Source organism: Oratosquilla oratoria, chromosome 7 (genome assembly GCF_046742065.1).
Source record: "Oratosquilla oratoria isolate Oo_2021 chromosome 7, ASM4674206v1, whole genome shotgun sequence".
In the NCBI taxonomy this organism is placed as follows: Eukaryota; Metazoa; Arthropoda; class Malacostraca; order Stomatopoda; family Squillidae; genus Oratosquilla; species Oratosquilla oratoria.
In genome coordinates this window covers 64315766-64332568 of record NC_134783.1, presented here as the reverse complement: position 1 = coordinate 64332568, position 16803 = coordinate 64315766, and positions in this window count along the sequence as shown.

The following is a 16803-nucleotide window of genomic DNA, read 5'->3' as shown; positions in this document are numbered from 1 at the left end:
TCACTGAGAACTTTGCCCAAGGGTGGCACTCTTAGGAAAGGACCTCACTGAGAACTTTGCCCAAGGGTGGCACTCTTAGGAAAGGACCTCGCTGAGAACTTTGCCCAAGGGTAGCACTCTTAGGAAAGGACCTCACTGAGAACTTTGCCCAAGGGTAGCACTCTTAGGAAAGGACCTCACTGAGAACTTTGCCCAAGGGTGGCACTCTTAGGCATGTAAGGACTCTCAGCATGATGAACATTTGGGTTTGGATGTCTTTGATTCCTATACACCTCCTGAGGGGAGAGGAAAATGGTTCTGGTGATCCTAGCCTCATCTTTTCTTTCAGTTTACTTGATAAGGGACAAGAAGACATTATTGTATTGCTGAGTTCCGCCTTCCTTTCACCATCAACTTAGATATGACACTTTAATACCAAAAACAATATCTCTTGATAGCCTGGTTGGTAAGTCACTGCCGCACTTGTCATGAGGATGCCGGGTTCGAGTCCTGGGCATTACCACATTTCAATTTCTGCATGCTGGCCTTTGATGGCTTAGAATTAAAGTGCATTGTGGTTGTTAAAATATGTATGTATATATATATATATATATATATATATATATATATATATATATACACGAGTGCACACAGTAAAATACATACACATTCATGAACACATATACATGCATACGGACGCTGGCGCGAACATTTCGTGAATCCTGTAGGTGCCGAGGGAGGGTGTGAGGAGGGAAAGGGGGGGGGGGCTGAGGAAAGGGGGGGAGGGAGGAGGGGGAGTCTCTGCTGGTCCTCCTCCTTCGCACAAAGGCAGACTCCGAGGCGAGTTCAGTCAAGCGGACAGCTGCGCACGAACGAAGTAGGCGGAAGTCCGGAGGGAAGGGAATGTGCTGACCGGAGAGGAGAGAATGAAGGGAATCGAAAGTGGAAGACGAAGAAATCCTAACAAGAAGAGGAAGAATAAGAGGGAGAAGGGATGTGAGAGGGAGTAAGGAAGGGTACATTTAGGGGAAGGGAAAAGTTATCGTGGCAAATAAGATCACTATAGGAGGACCACAATGGAAATAAACTTACACGCATTTTTTTGTGTTATCCTCGGCATTTGTAATTATTGTTTCGAACTATACGTTCTTTTCCTTATCTGCAATTCATGTATATTGATTCAATGCCTAATAAAATTACTATATGCAGCAAAGGGAACCAAGAAGGTAAGAGTGAAGGAAATAGGAGGGAAGCGAAGAATCGGTAAAGGGAATCAGAGGAAAGGGAAGGACTGAGGAAAGGTATAGGAGCATACAAAGGATTGGACAAAAAACGTGAAGTACATGAAAAGTGTCCACGGGAGGGGGAGAATCCAAAGACAGGATAAAACCGTGAGAGGAATGTGTAAGGAAGGTGAGAAGGCGATAAAATGTGAGACGGTCGTAAAAGGAATGCAGAAGGGAAGTGACAGAAATATAAGAGTGAGGTGAGACGAGGGTAACGTGTGGAACTTTGAATATTAAAGGAGGTGAAGAAATGATATAAGGAAGCGAGTCTGGACTCGGGGAAGATAAGAGCGATAAAGAACGAATCAGTATTAAAAGAAACAAGGAACAGAGAGGTTTGAAGAAAGAAATAACAAAGGCAAAAGGGACAAGAAAACGAAAGGGAAAAGCCTTTGAGAAAGAAGTAAAAGAACATTAAGGAAAGGGGGAATAGTAAACTCCCTCCCTCCCCTCCCCTCCCTCCCTTCCTGTATTCCTCTTTTTCTTCCCTGCCTTCTACCTCTCTACCTCCCTCCTTCCTCCTCTCTCCCCCTACCTCTCCCTCCCTCCCTTCCTCTCTCACTCCCTCCTTCCCTCCCTCCCTTCCTTCCTGTATTCCTGTTCTTTCTCCCTGCTTTCTCCCTTCCTCCTTCCTCCTTCACCCATCTCTCTCTCCTTTATTCCTCCCTCCCCTCCTCTCTCCCGCCTTCCCTCCTCTCTCCCTCACTCCCTCCCTCTCTCCCTCCCTTCCTGCATTCCTGTTCTTTCTCCCTGCCTTCTGCCTCCCTCCTTCTCCCTTCCTCCCCTTCTCTCCCTTCCCTATCCCTCCCTCCCCTCCTCTCTCCCTCCTTCCCTCACACTCTCCCTTCCTGCATTCCTCTTCTTCTTCTTCCTCCCTGATATCTACCTCCCTCCCTCCCTCCTTTCCCTTCACCTCCATCACTCTCTCTCTCCCTCCCTTCTTCTCCCCTTTCCATTCCCCCTTCCTCCCTTCCTCTCTCTTCCTACCTTCCTACTTTCCACTCTACCTTCCTCCCTTCCTCTCTCCTCCTTCCCCCTTTCCTCCCTCCCTTTTCCCCGTCTCTCGCTCCTTTTCCATACTCCCTCCCTCTCTCCCTTTTTTCCTATTACTCCCTCCCTCCTACCTTCCTCCTTTTCGTCATTCCTCTTCTCCCCACTCCCTCCCTCCTTCCCCTCCTCCCTCCTTCCTTTCCCTCCAGTCCCAATCACCCTACCTGTCCTTCTCTCCCCCACTCCCCTTTCCCTCCCTCCCTCTCTCCCTCTCACCATCCTCCCCCTCCCTCCCTCCCCCTCCTCCCTCCCATCTTCTGTCTCTTCTTACCCTCCACGCTCTCTCCCTCCTCCACCTTCCCTCCCCTCCCCTCCGTCCCACCCCCGCTGAATAGAGTATTGGTGGTATATTTTTCTTATGTATTCGATATTTTAGGGACTTGGGTAATACCCATACGAACCAGAGTCACGCTGCATTCTTGTACGATTGGAGAGCATCCTCCTCTCAAAAAATAAATAAATAAATAAATGAATAAATAAATAAATAAATAAACAAATAAATAAATAAATAAATAAATAGAAATAGATAAATTACTACTACTACTACTAATACTACTACTACTACTACTACTACTACTACTACTACTACTACTACTACTACTACTACTATAATAATAATTATAATAATAATAATAATAATAAAGCAACAATAACAACAACAACAACAACAACAAAAAATTTCAATTCCTATTCTCTTTGCGTTCTGATGTCTTCCTCCTCAAATAATTCTCCCTTACCAACTCTATGACGTCACCTCTTCGGTGTAATAATGTCCCCAACGGATAGAAGCGCTAGTTACTACTGGCCAAAATACTTCTCTCTTGTCCTCTACATTATTCAGAACTTTAAACTTCGGGTCATATTAGCTCTGGCCTTGATTGTTTTGGCACGAGACTACACGTCCTGTATCAAGTTATCCCATTGGCCAGTAGAGTCATACGTCACACAAAGCTAACCAATCAGAGCTCAGCTCCTATTTTGATGATTTAGGCTCTCACATTTGCAGCCATTCTTGTGTATGGAAAGGTTAGACGGTAGCACTATTTGTTTATGAATTTTCTCATGTTTATCAGTGAAACAAAGTAGATTTAAGTGTTTCTAGTGACCAGCTAGTGTTTTAGAAATGCGTTGAGTGACGTAAATCTAGTAGCCAAATCCGTCCTTTGGCGTAATTGACCATAATTTAATGATTCATCTAAGTGAAAAGTCTAGACATGTTTTGACTCAGCCACCACTACTGAAAAACTAGGAAATTTCTAGACTTTTTTTTCAAGTGATGAAGAACTAGATGTTCATGATGGCTGTGAATGTGAACAAATAAACAAATAAGCAATAAATCTTTGAGTGTTGATATGGATAGTGATTGCGATAGTGAGGCGTGTATAACAGCGGGTTGGGGTATTATTCTAGTATCACGCAAACAGATTTCTCATTTCTTTCGTTTTTCGCGTTTTACAGATTTACTTTTTCTGTGGAAAGATTAAATTGTGTTAGGTTGGGTTGGGTTGGGTTAGGATTAGGATGGGTTGGGTTGGGTTGGGGTTGTGTTTAGGTTGGGTTGGGTTGGGTTGGGTTTAGATTGAGTTGGGTTTTGGTTGGGTTGGGTTTAGATTGAGTTGGGTTTTGGTTGGGTTGGGTTATGGGATTAGGATGGGTTGGGTTGGGTTGGGTTGGGTTGGGTTGGGTTTAGGTTGGGTTGGGTTGGGTTGGGTTGGGACAGATCAGGAGCTGTTGGAAAATTTAGGCTTCGTGTTGAATACCTGTGCTTGCGTGATTCTGGAATTTTATCGCCTGGAGGGCTGGTTTCTGCCGTTACTACAGAAGCTGTGAACTCACATTTAAATCCAGTCTGTACCATCGTACGTAGGGCAAAGGTGACTATCTCGGTCGTAGCCAAGAGGCTTCTGGGAGTAGAATTCTAGAATCGCGCAAGCACAAATATTTGGCATGAAGCTTTTGTTGTCCAATAGCTCCTGGTCTAACCTAACCTAACCTAACCTAACCTAACCTAAATTAACCTAATCTAACTTAACCTAACTTACCCTAACCCAACTTAACTTAGCCTTACTTAACCTAACCTAACTTAACCTAACCTAACTTAACCTAACCTAACTTAACCTATCCTAACTTGACCTAACCTAACTTAACCCAACCTAATTTATCCTAACTCAACTTAACCTAACTTAACCTAACCTAACTTAAACTAATCTAACTTAACCTAACTTAATTTAGCCCAACCCAAATTAACCTACCATAACCTAATCTAACCTAACTTAACCGAAATTAACCTAACTTAACCTAACCTAATTTAACCCAACTTAATCTAACCTAACCTTACTTAACCAAACCTAACCTAACCCAACCTAACCTAACCTAGCCTAGCCTAGCCTGACCTAGCCCAACCTAACTATTCCACTGTGAAAAATTAGAGCTTTCAAATGGGGGGAAAATAATGTGTTTGCGTGATACTGGAATGGAACTCTCCTGGCTCTAGATAAATTTTGATACAAAGTGGTGATGTGTCATAGAAAACGGAATGTGGTTTTGAGTGTGTTTTTCCCTCAGCATCCTCTTCAGCATGAAGCATTGCGTCATCGCCGTTAGAGGCCACCTCAGGTCACATGTAAGTCTTATTTTCTTTATTCATTTATAAATTTAATTCTTATCTATATATATCTTATTTAAAAAAAATCAACAATGTGTTATATGTTATTGCTGAACCTGTAAATTACAAGTAAGTTTATTACCTGTTCATTTATATATATTTGATTGTTTACTTTGATAAACAAATTAACCAATTGAATAACTAATTTATATATTCATCTAATTGATTTATTATGATAGAAGAATCCTTTTTCCAAGTTTTATGTACATTGTGCGTTATGTACATTGAGATTATGTACATTGATATTCTATAAGATAATTATTCTTAGTCTAAAAAAATTACATTGCAATGTTGTATACAAGTTGCTTCCATGTTACAAACATTGAATGCAAATGTATTATCTTCTTTGGGTAGATTATACAAGTGACCACTCAACTGCCCCTAACTAACGAAACCTAACCTAACCTAAGCTAACCTAACCTAGTATAACAGAACCTGATGTTACCTAACCTCTCCTAACCCCTCCTAACATATGCTAATCTATTTTGTGGATGTTAGAATATTCTTGTCATTCTCCATTTTCAACCAACTAAACTTAAGTTAACCTCACCTACAAAAACTTAACCTCTCCCAACGGAACCTAACTTAACCCAACCTAAATCAACCTAGCCTGACCATACTTAACTTTATCTAATCTTTTATAACCTGAAATAAACTATCCTGCTCTAATTCAACCAAACTTAACCTCTTTTCCTAATATTTTCTAACCTTACTTAGCCTAATTTGACTTAGATAAACAGTCATTTTGAGATGGGCGATTATTCATATGAGCTCATGTTTTCAAGTCATGTACTAAATATATATAGGTATATATATATTTATATATATATATATATATATATATATATATATATATATATATATATATATATGTATATGTGTGTGTGTGTGTGTGTGTGTATTTATATGTATGAATATATATACTGTATATATATAATATATATATATGTATGTATATAATATATATATATACATATATATATATATATATATGTATATATATATATATATGTATATATGTATATATATATATATATATATATATATATATATATATATATATATATGTATATATATATATACCTTGACGTGGTGGATAGACTTGAGAATCTTAATCAGAGAAAATCTCTGCAGGCTCACCCAAATCGAACAGGTTTTGTAAGAAAGATGAGACAAAGAGCAGTTCGCACACACAGTCGCAGGAACTACTTCTAACTGGCACGTTCCTGATGGCAAACAGGGGATTTCCTCATAGATATATGGGGTACCGTCAAAATGACGGCGTGGACCATTGGGTACCCTGTAGATATATAGGGCTTCACCGAATATAATGAATAAGGTGACACCAGAGAAATATCTCACCAGAAACCAGTTGGCAGGGAGGTGAGATTACTGCCAAAATTCCTTCGTAGAAACCATGATTTGTACAACCAAAAGAAAAACGGGCGTTTCTGTAGGATCATCGTCTCTTAAAGGTCCAACCGCATTGCCTTGTGTGCTTATGGGCAGTGTGCCACAAAGTGTGAGTAAGCACTGTCCAAGCAGATCCCAACCTTGGCCATTAAATTGCATGAAGAAAATTAAGATCTATACTTACAATGTAAGAACTCTCTCAGAAGACCAAAGGCTGAATATTTTAATGGAAGAAGTAGACAACATCAAGTGGGACATCGTGGGACTGAGCGAAGTCCGAAGAGTGGAAGAAAAACTGATACAGTTACAAGATAGTCACCACCTGTTCTACTATAGAGGTAAGGACAAAGAAAGAGCTAGTGGAGTAGAATTCTTGATAAACCGAGAGGTTGCTGGTAACCTAGTCAAATTCAGTTGTTTATCAGACAGGGTAGCTTGGATTGTGATTAGGTTGTGTAAAAGGTACACTCTAAAAGTAGTTCAGGTTTATGCACCAACTTCACAGACTTCAAGCGATGAAATTGAGTCCTATGATGATATAAGTCAGGTAATGGATCAAGAAAAAAGTAAGTACATGTTGGTAATAGGTGACTTTAATGCTAAAGTGGGGCAGAAGTTGAGAGATGAGTCGTGTATTAGTAAGTTTGGAGTCAGTGAAATAAATGACAGAGGCGAGATGTTAGTCAATTTTGCAGAGAACTACAACATGAAATGGTGCACACTCTTTCAAAAGCGTATAGGTCATAAATGGATCTGGAAAAGTCCAAATGAAACAACGAAGAACGATATAGATTTCATATTAGGAAAATGAGAGCAAGAGCGTTAACAATGTTACGGTCATAAATAAAGTCAATATAAGGAGTGATCATAGAATGGTAGGTTGCACGGCTAAATTAAATTTCAGAGCCGAGAGAAATAAACTAGTTTTAAAAAAGAAAATGAACCTTGTGAAGATTAAGGATAATAAGAAGAAATTTCAGTTAGAAATTAAAAATAGATTCGAAGCTCTAAAAACTAACGAGGACACCGTCGAAAATATGAATTTGAATTTAGTGAATATCATTAGGGAATCAGCAGATTAAGTAGGAAGCACAGAAAATATTAGAGGACACAAATACTCCAAAGCTACAAATGACCTAATTAAAAAAAAGAAGAATCATGCAGATTAGAACAGGAGAGACGAAATAGAAAGAGTAGAACTAAACAACCTTATCAACAAAAGGCAGATATTAGAGAGAAAAAAAAAAGACACATGGATGAAATAGAGGTAACGATTCGGAAAGGTAAAAGTATTAAAGGTACCGAGCGCAGACATGCTGTATATATTAGATATGAGCTGATATCATATGGAAGATAGTCGCTTATCTTTGACTAATGGAAAGCTTTTAATGTTTGTTTTTGGGATGAACGGATTGTGGTGAATAGGAGTGACAGCTTAATAGAAGCAGTAGTGTTGATAGGTGTATGAGTTGACAGGTTCAAATCGGGTGGTGATAGACGCAGGGAGAGACGGAGGTGGTGATGATGGAGTGGAAGAAGAAAGGGAAGCGGGAGAAAAGAAGAAGGTGGAGGGAGATAAAAGATAGGAGGGATGGAGGGATAGATGAGAGAGGGTGGAAGGATTCGAATCTATGAAACATGGGGAAGACGGTCTTAAGAAAGAAAAGTGACAGTAAAGGGATGAAATTGAAGTGTACGTAAACTGGGTGAATAAATAGGAGGAAGAATGAAGATGAGGAGGAGGAAGGAGAAGGAAGATGGGAAGGAGGAGAAGGAAGAGGAAAAAAGAAGAGAGGGAAGTAGGAGGAGGAGGAGGAGGAGGAAGGAAGAGGAAAGATGATATGAGTGGGAGATAAACGAAAAACAACGGAGAACGGTTTGCTGAGGCGGAAAGAGAGATAAAGGAAAGGAGATAAAGGAAGGTTGACAGGAATTAGGAAGTATGTAAGAAAATCAAAAGAGGGAAGAGATCCAACACAAAGAAAAGGAAAGGGATAAGAGGAAAAGGAAGAAAGAGAGAGGAAAAGGCAGAAAGGTGAAGAGAACGAGAAGGAGAAGGTGAATGAAGAAACACGGAAGAGGGAATTGAGAGGAAAATTAGGGAAAAGAAGGAATAAGGAAACAAGAAGAACGAAGGAAGAGGAAGAAGAGCAGAGAGGAGGTAGGATAACGTAGGCGAAAAGGGAAACGAAGGTGTAGGGGGAGATGGAAGTTAGTGTAAAGAAAGAGGGAAGGGAAGGTAGTCAGAAGGAACGGAAGAGAGACGAAACAAGCAAAGGAAAACAAACTGAGACATGATGAATGATAGGTAGAATAACGGATAAAGAATCTGAGATTGGAAGGGGGAGAGAGAGAGAGAGAAATGGACGAGGGGACGGAGGTAAGGTAAAGTGATAAGGAATAAAAAGGACGACAGAAGGCGGGAGGAAAAAAGAAACGGAAGAGGAAGAGAACAAGTGAAAGGGACATACGGGAAAGAGGAAGAGAAATGGAAGGGAGAGAGAGGCCATAAGAGGGTGCATGGACACCTAACTCCATCATCCAGTGATGCCCTACACAGATACTGTTCTAACAAATAGCAGACGATTTTATTCAGCTGACGGTAGCGAAGGGGCCTTTTTTTTTTTTTTGTTACTTCAACATGACGACGCAATCCGATCTTGTTCACCCGAGGCAGCATCGCCGCATTTATTGTGGTCGTGAGGCGTTTGCTTGCACCGTGTGATATCCAAGGTAGAGAAGCTTGACAGTTATTTCTTTCAGTTCCCTGTACTTGCGATTGTGTATCTCCTCACGGGTCGTACAAATTCCTGTGCGCGTTGGTTTGTTTGGTTTTATTTACTCAGTCAGTTGTCCACCCCTTGTCTATCTATGTATGTGTTTACTTACTTTTTCAAGTATATATGCTTACATTTACTTATATCTATTAGTATATTTAGCAGGTATTCACTTGTATGTTTATTGGTTTATCCAACTAATTATTCAGCATTCAGTAAAAGAAACATTTGCTGGGTGGTGCTCATCTTCTGCAATAAAAGAAAATCACCTTTGCACTGTGTGCTGAGATAACCAGGTCAAGTCAGGTCAACTCAGGTCAAATCAGGTCAACTCGGGTCAAGTCAGGTCAACTCAGGTCAACTCAGGTCAAATCAGGTCAACGTGTGTGGTTGTTCGGTAATCCTGAGTCGAATGAAATCGCCTGGTGATCACATGAAGAATTGTCACCCCAGATTTCGACAGGGTGACAATTTTTCATGTGGGCTATCCTCCTAGGGTGATGATCCTTCATGTGGGCTATCCTCCTAGGGTGACAATTCTTTATGCGGGCTATCCTCCTAGGGTGACAATTCTTTATGCGGGCTATCCTCCTAGGGTGACAATTCATCATGTGGGCTATCCTCCTAGGGTGACGATTCTTCATGTGGGCTATCCTAGGGTGACGATTCTTCGTGTGGGCTATTCTAGGGTGACACTTCTTCATGTAAGCTATTCTAGAGTGACAGTTCTTCAATGGGGCTATCCTAGGGTGACAACCCTTCATGTGAGCTATTCTCCTAGGGTGACAATTATTTCATGTGGGCCATCCTGGGTTTACGATTCTTCGGTTGTATATGTTGATGACAATAAGCATAACCCTCATTCAACCTAACCTAACGTAACGTAACCTAAATTAACCTAACCTAATCTTTATTCCACTGTTGATATATATTCGGCGTACTGGGATGACAATTCTTCATGTGGGATCTCATGGGGTGACGATTCTTCAGGTGGGCGTTCTGGGGTGACAGTTCTTCGTATGACCTTCTTTTGGGTGTCGTCAGAATAAAGATCTAATTCGGTTTAACGTCACGAAGCTCCCTCTATCAGGATGCTAGGACGATGTTCCTTACAGACGACTTTGTAGTGTGGAATATTAAGATCCATGTCCTTGGTCCAACTCGCTGGCGGTAGAGTTCGAACTGCTGTCACCTCGACCTCCGCCGCAAGAAGCGACGCTCTAACCCGCTCGGCCAGCGAACAACTTAAAAATAAAGAATAAAGACATACATACATACATACATATACATATACCAAAGGCTTTTTCCCCCTACATGGGGGGTAGCCAAAAAGAAAACCACTCTAGAGAATAAAGACATAAATAATGAAAACACGGTCAAAGAGTCAGTCAGTCAGTCGAGATAGATTGAACCTTATCGTAGGGAGAGATGCTCCCTCGGCTGAATAAAATCGCCTGGCGGCAGTCACAATAATAATGAAAACTTAGTCTTATAATTATAGCGTCAGGCTAAGGGTTTCTAAGCTATAAGGTAAAAAAAGTGATTTGATAAACCGGGTTTCAAAAAAAAAAAAATCAAAGTTGTGTTAGGAGAGTAGTACTGTGTACTTACCCTACACTAGAAACAGCTCATTAACACTGTCACCCTTCATTACTGGGTTCCTTTATGTAATTTCAATGAAAGAGGATAAATAGATGTTGACAGAAGTCTCGGCAAACGCAAATGGCGCCCCGGAAAACTTAAGTAAAAAGCGATAGCCAGGGTGGGTGAGAGGTTTTCAAAGTAGTGAGGGAGATTTTCTCAAATGAATAAAATTGGTTGATGGCAGCTAGACTAAGTACTAAAGTAAAAAGCTGTCGGAGGGGCTGTACACTATTGAATTAAATAGCCTGACGGCAGTTTGAATGAAAGGATAAGGGCCATCGGGTACGTAAGGGACCAATCGAGGTTACTAAAAAAAAAAAAAAGGAACGGAACCACCCCTGTCGTACGCAATGAGACTGTTAGGGCAAGTGGCAATCACCGGTAGCTGTTCTATGACATGCTAAATGCACTCAAACACAACTCTTGTAAGTGTTCTTCCCCATCCGTGTTCTTGCAATTTGTATTTAGTTCAGTAACTGTTTTGTGTTCCCCCTTGATAAGTGTATATATGTGAACAAGTGTCTGATTTCATATACAGTTGGGAACCTTGTTTGTTTAATAACCTGTTTCTTTGTGTGCGTGTGGTGTGCGTATGTGTGTGTGTGTGTGTGTGTGCGTGCGTGTGTGTGTGTGTGTGTGTGTGTGTGTGTGTGTGTGTGTGTGTGTGTGTGTGTGTGTGTGTGTGTGTGTGTGTACATATGTGTGTGCATGCGTGTGTGTGTATGTTTAAGTGTATGTGTGCGAGTGTGTGTACATGTGTGTGTGCATTTATGTGTGCGTGTATGTGTGTGTGTACATTGTGTGCACGTGTGTGTACGTGTCTGTGTGTATGTTAGTGTGTGTACATGTATGTGTGCATGTATGTGTGCGTGTATGTGTGTGTACATTGTGTGCACGTGTATGTGTGTACATGTATGTGTGCGTGTATGTGTGTGTATACATTGTGTGCACGTGTGTGTACGTGTCTGTGTGTATATGTGTGCGTGTGTGTGTATGTGTATCTCTAGATGCATACGTATATATACATAAGCAAGTGTTTACCTATGTAGGTGTGTAACAGCGTCACGCCCACTCTTCAGTGTCTGTCCCTCGCAATATTTCAAACGTAACTGGCATGTGAACTTAATTGCTTTCGAGTTCAAGGATTTGTGAGGAAGGTTTGGTCCGTGATTCCTTCTGAAGTCTAGTTCTGAAGCCGGGGCCGATGCACCCCTTCGCTGGCTAAAAAAAAAAAAAAAAAAAAAAGTCTGGAAGAACCGCCAGGTTAAATGATGCTGTTTCAAATAGCTCAGTTTCCTTCCGTTCTTCTTCCTCTTATTTCATTTTCTTATGTTTTAGCATATTCCTCTTACGTATGCTTTGTCAGGTGGTTTATTCTCTTTGAGAGGATCATACCACTGCAGCATATTCCAATCTGGATAAATGAGGCTTTCGATTATTTACTACCTTGTCCGTATCGACGAATACCACTCTTATGTACATCAACATACGAGTCTTCTGTAAGACGACTATTTCCCATTTCATAGACTAGTAATGAATTTCCCCGTTTTTAATAGTTTGTCTTTGTAATGGTATTAATTTTCATTTCTGGCTCTGCTCGTATATTCTGTCTGCATCATACTCTAACATCTTAGAATATTATTCAGCTTTTACTATATGATTTTGACACCATAAAGAAATAGACTGTTGTAAGCATTTGTTTCATTCTCCTTCCCTCTTCCTTCTGTATATGTATATATATTAATCACGGAGAACCCACAGTCCGAATAATAGGGAACTTAGAAGAAAGTATAACTTCTATATTTCGGGTAATAGCTATGGCCCTCTTCAGGAAAGTACTCTCCTGAAGAGGGCTATAGCTATTAGCCGAAATATAGAACTTATACTTTCTTCTAAGTTTCCTTTTATTCCGACTGTGGGTTCTTCGTGATTATTATTTACAAATGTGCTACATTTTCTTTAAGTGATGTATATATATATATATATATATATATATATATATATATATATATATATATAGATAGATAGATAGATAGATAGATAGATACACATACATATATTAGGGGTTATGACTTTTTCAGGTTTAGAAGCCTGTGGTGGAAAACGATGAACTTTTTCCTAAAACTCACATAAATTCCTTTTTGTTTTGTCAAACTATGAAAAAATTCCCGCACTTAACGAGATATTGAATCAGCCTAAAGCATAAAAAATACTATTTACCAAGTTTTTATTTGCAAATGAATGTAGCGTACAGTAAGCTAAAAAAGGGTTTTGAATATTTGAATTCCTGTTTATGGAGTTGCTGTTAAGATGTTTGTCAGTTTAGCAAATGCTGTGAAGCTTTTTCATCAGCTTCACAGCTCGCTCGGCCACCATATTTGAAAGAGGCATATCAAGCACTGATTGCTCCTCTCTCTAGTTGGAGGAAGAACATCTTAAATCCTTAGGACAATTCAATTTAGAGACAGCAGCATGCAGCTTGTTGTGTCTTCTAAATAGTGTTGATTTGGGAACCATGCCTTCATTCATGTGGTTGTGATGAAGTCACAAGTAACTTTAAGCTGATCTCTCCATTTTGAAAGGAGAAAAAAAGTGACGAGTGGAAAGACTACCCGTGCATTCCATCTGACACTTTGAAGGGAATGCAGCTTCCACCGTTTCACACAAGACCATTTCCCCTCCATCTGGTAGAAATTGCATGCTTCACAGAGCTCAAAAAGAAACCTGGAGTCATCTCTCCATCCAACGTTTTCTCATGTTGGCTTATTTCTGTGCCAGAATAGCTTTCTTTGTAACTCATCATTGTCTGCCAAAGCGTCTTCAAAGAAATTGTAGTTGAAGCTGAGTGACCATGATTTTGTTGAGAAAAAGAAATTCATTGCGTACCAGGTCGAGAATGTGACATTGGCACCCAATGAACTGAGGATCCTCGACTCCCTTTTATCTGAACTGTCTCTGAAGTCTAACTCCAGTTTAACGCCAACTCTAACGCCACTTTGATGGCCTGGATTGACCTTTGTGGTGTCAGAAATAATAATTTTGACGCTCCTCCATGCACTGAATTCATACAGCAGGGCTTGCAGTGGGATAAAGATGTCTTCAGCTGATTCACTTTCACAGGCCAAAATGCTGAGGTGTAGAGTTCCTGCAAAATCATTTAGACAGAACACCTGATATTCTTTAATATCAACTCACTTCCCATCAAAATACAAACATATTTTCTCTTCATCAATAATTTCTTTCACCCGGTTCTTGACTCTTTCTGTATCCTTGATCACTATTCCAAATTTCCGGTTGTGATGGCGTGAGTATATATATTCCTTCTTCAGCCAAGTTTTGAAGAACATTTGGTACCATCCTTGTTGAGAAAGACTTTTTGATACGGGCTTTCTAGTAGATTTTGCTGCATGATACTCACGTTTTATGGGGAGACTTCTGCAATATCAAAATCAGTGCTGGTTTTTTTTTCAGTACTACTCAACTCTTTCACTTGTTTTGTTGATGGTTCTAATGAGTTTCTTTATCATTTCAAAGGGTGGATCGTTGACATAGGAACCATTTTCTCAGTCGTATATCCCGCTCGACTTCCTGATTAAATTTGTTTTATGTAAAGTTCTTTGTCTTCACTGCAAAACCAGTTTCCACTTGGTTTAGTAATATCGAAAAGATAATTGAGATTTTTCTCAATTTTTTTTCCATTCTACCGATTTCTATATTTTCCAAACACGTTTAATACTTGTCAACATTTGCTCAAACGGCTATGGGTCCCTTTACACATGTTTTTAAAATTACTATTTGGTAAAAAAAATTTGTTCCAAAATAATTACATACTTGTAAATTAATCAAGTCACTAATTCATTGTTTATACATCACACACTCAAAACTACAACTAGCAAAACTGACTTTAAACAGTTGCTACTAATGCTCGAGTTACATACATATACACGAACTTTATACTCAACCCATCCCCGCCATGATTAGCCAGTGGTAGTAAATACGCAAGTGGAATTTTATTAACAAATACTGAATGGTCCCCAGTACACAAATATTCATCTTATCAACCACATTAACTATTTAATTTTTTCCTTACAAACTCGATCGAGATGAGAAGTATGTAGCTCGACGGAAACATATTCGGAAGCTGCGACTCTGTCAGACTGAGGACTCGAACCTAGCCGGTACGTAACAAATGGACAGTGACTCAAGCGAATCGGGCATTAAGAGGGATATAGTTCAAGCACAATTCCTTTTATATGTATACTCTGTGTACTGGGGACCATTTCTCTGTTGATAAAATCCCAGTGGTGTACAAACTAATACAGGCCATGGAGGGGATGGTTAAGTATAAAGTTCGGGTATACGTATGTAACTCGGGCATACATATATAAGAAATTTTTATGTAATTCGAGAGTACATAGATAACAAATTGTGAAATATGTAAGGCAGATGAGTGGATGGGTGGTAAGATAAACACAGGGAACCGTTTAGGGATTTATTCTGACGTTTCGTCCTTACCAGGACTTCTTCAGAGTACACACATGTACTCTGAAGAAGCCCTGGTAAGGACGAAACGTCAGAATAAATCCCTAAACGGTTCCCTGTGTTTATCTCACCACCCATCCACTCATAACAAGTTGTGTTTTAATTACATCCCTCTTGAAGGCTTGGTTAAGTCACTGTCCATTTGTCACGTATCGGTTAGATTCGAGTCTTCAGCCTGACAGCATCTCAGTTTCCGAGTATGCGTCCATCGATCTTCATACTCCTGTTAGCCTCGATCGTGTTTCTAAGAGATTGAAATGGAAAGAGTAAATGTGGTTGTTGTAGTTGTTGTTGTTGTGATAATATATATATATATATATTTATATAAATATATATATATATATATATGAGTGAAAAGGTGGTAGAGAAATACGGGTTAGAGCGAGAACACTGTATTACTGACGTTTCGACTACAAGTCTTCTTCAGAGTGACAGACAGCGTGTGTGTACATCATATATACTCTCTATATGGCTCATCCGGCTGGACGTTTCAGCAAGTCGCATGCCGATTGGCCCGATACTCCCTCCTCCACAACCAATCTGGCGGCTGCATATGCCAAGTTGACGAACCCTTCTCTGTGGTTGCTGACCTTTCCCAGTGTTATGCACGCGGACTCGACCAGCTTTCTCATTCTCCTTTGAAGTCCGGTGTAGATCGGGCGTGCTCCTTCCCATTCTGGTAAATGTCCGTGTGTGTCCACATGTACTACCAGTGAATTTGAAGTCCTGTGATGTCGTAGGTCGTTCTTGTGTTCTCCTAGTCTTTTTGTCAACCCCCGTGACGTCTCACCGTAATATGTTGCAGGACATCCACTACATGGTATTCCGTATACTATGCTATTTTCGTTGGTGTGTTGTTCTTGTTTGTTACTTAGGACGTCTTAAATTTTGACACAGGATTTATACGCTATTTCGAAGCCGGCTTTATATAACGTATTGTTTATGGCTGTTGCTACATATGCGAAAGGTACTACTAGGTACTTTATTGAAACTTTGTCACTTTTCGGTCTTGCGTAAATTTCTTCCGCTTTCCTTCTCAATTTGGATAGTAGTCCTGCTGGGTACATAAGCTTGCGGAAGACATTAAATATGTAGGACATCTCCTCTTCTACATATTCTTTGTTGCATATCCTCAATGCTCTCAGATAGAAACCTATTATCATACCTGTTTTTGTGCGTGTGCTGTGATGGATAAGTAGTGTATGAAGTCGTCTTTGTTCGTGGGTTTTCTGTATACTGAAAACTTTACATCCGTTTCACCCCGATGAATGACAGTGTCTAGGAATGGTAATTGGTTGTCTTTCTCAAACTCCACTGTGAACTGGATGTCTTTGTTCACTTCGTTAAGCATGCGGAGTTTATTGTTTATATCTGTTCCCTCGGGTACCACCACCAACACGTCATCCACGTATCGGAACCAATGTGAGCCTCTTCCTATTATGCGAAT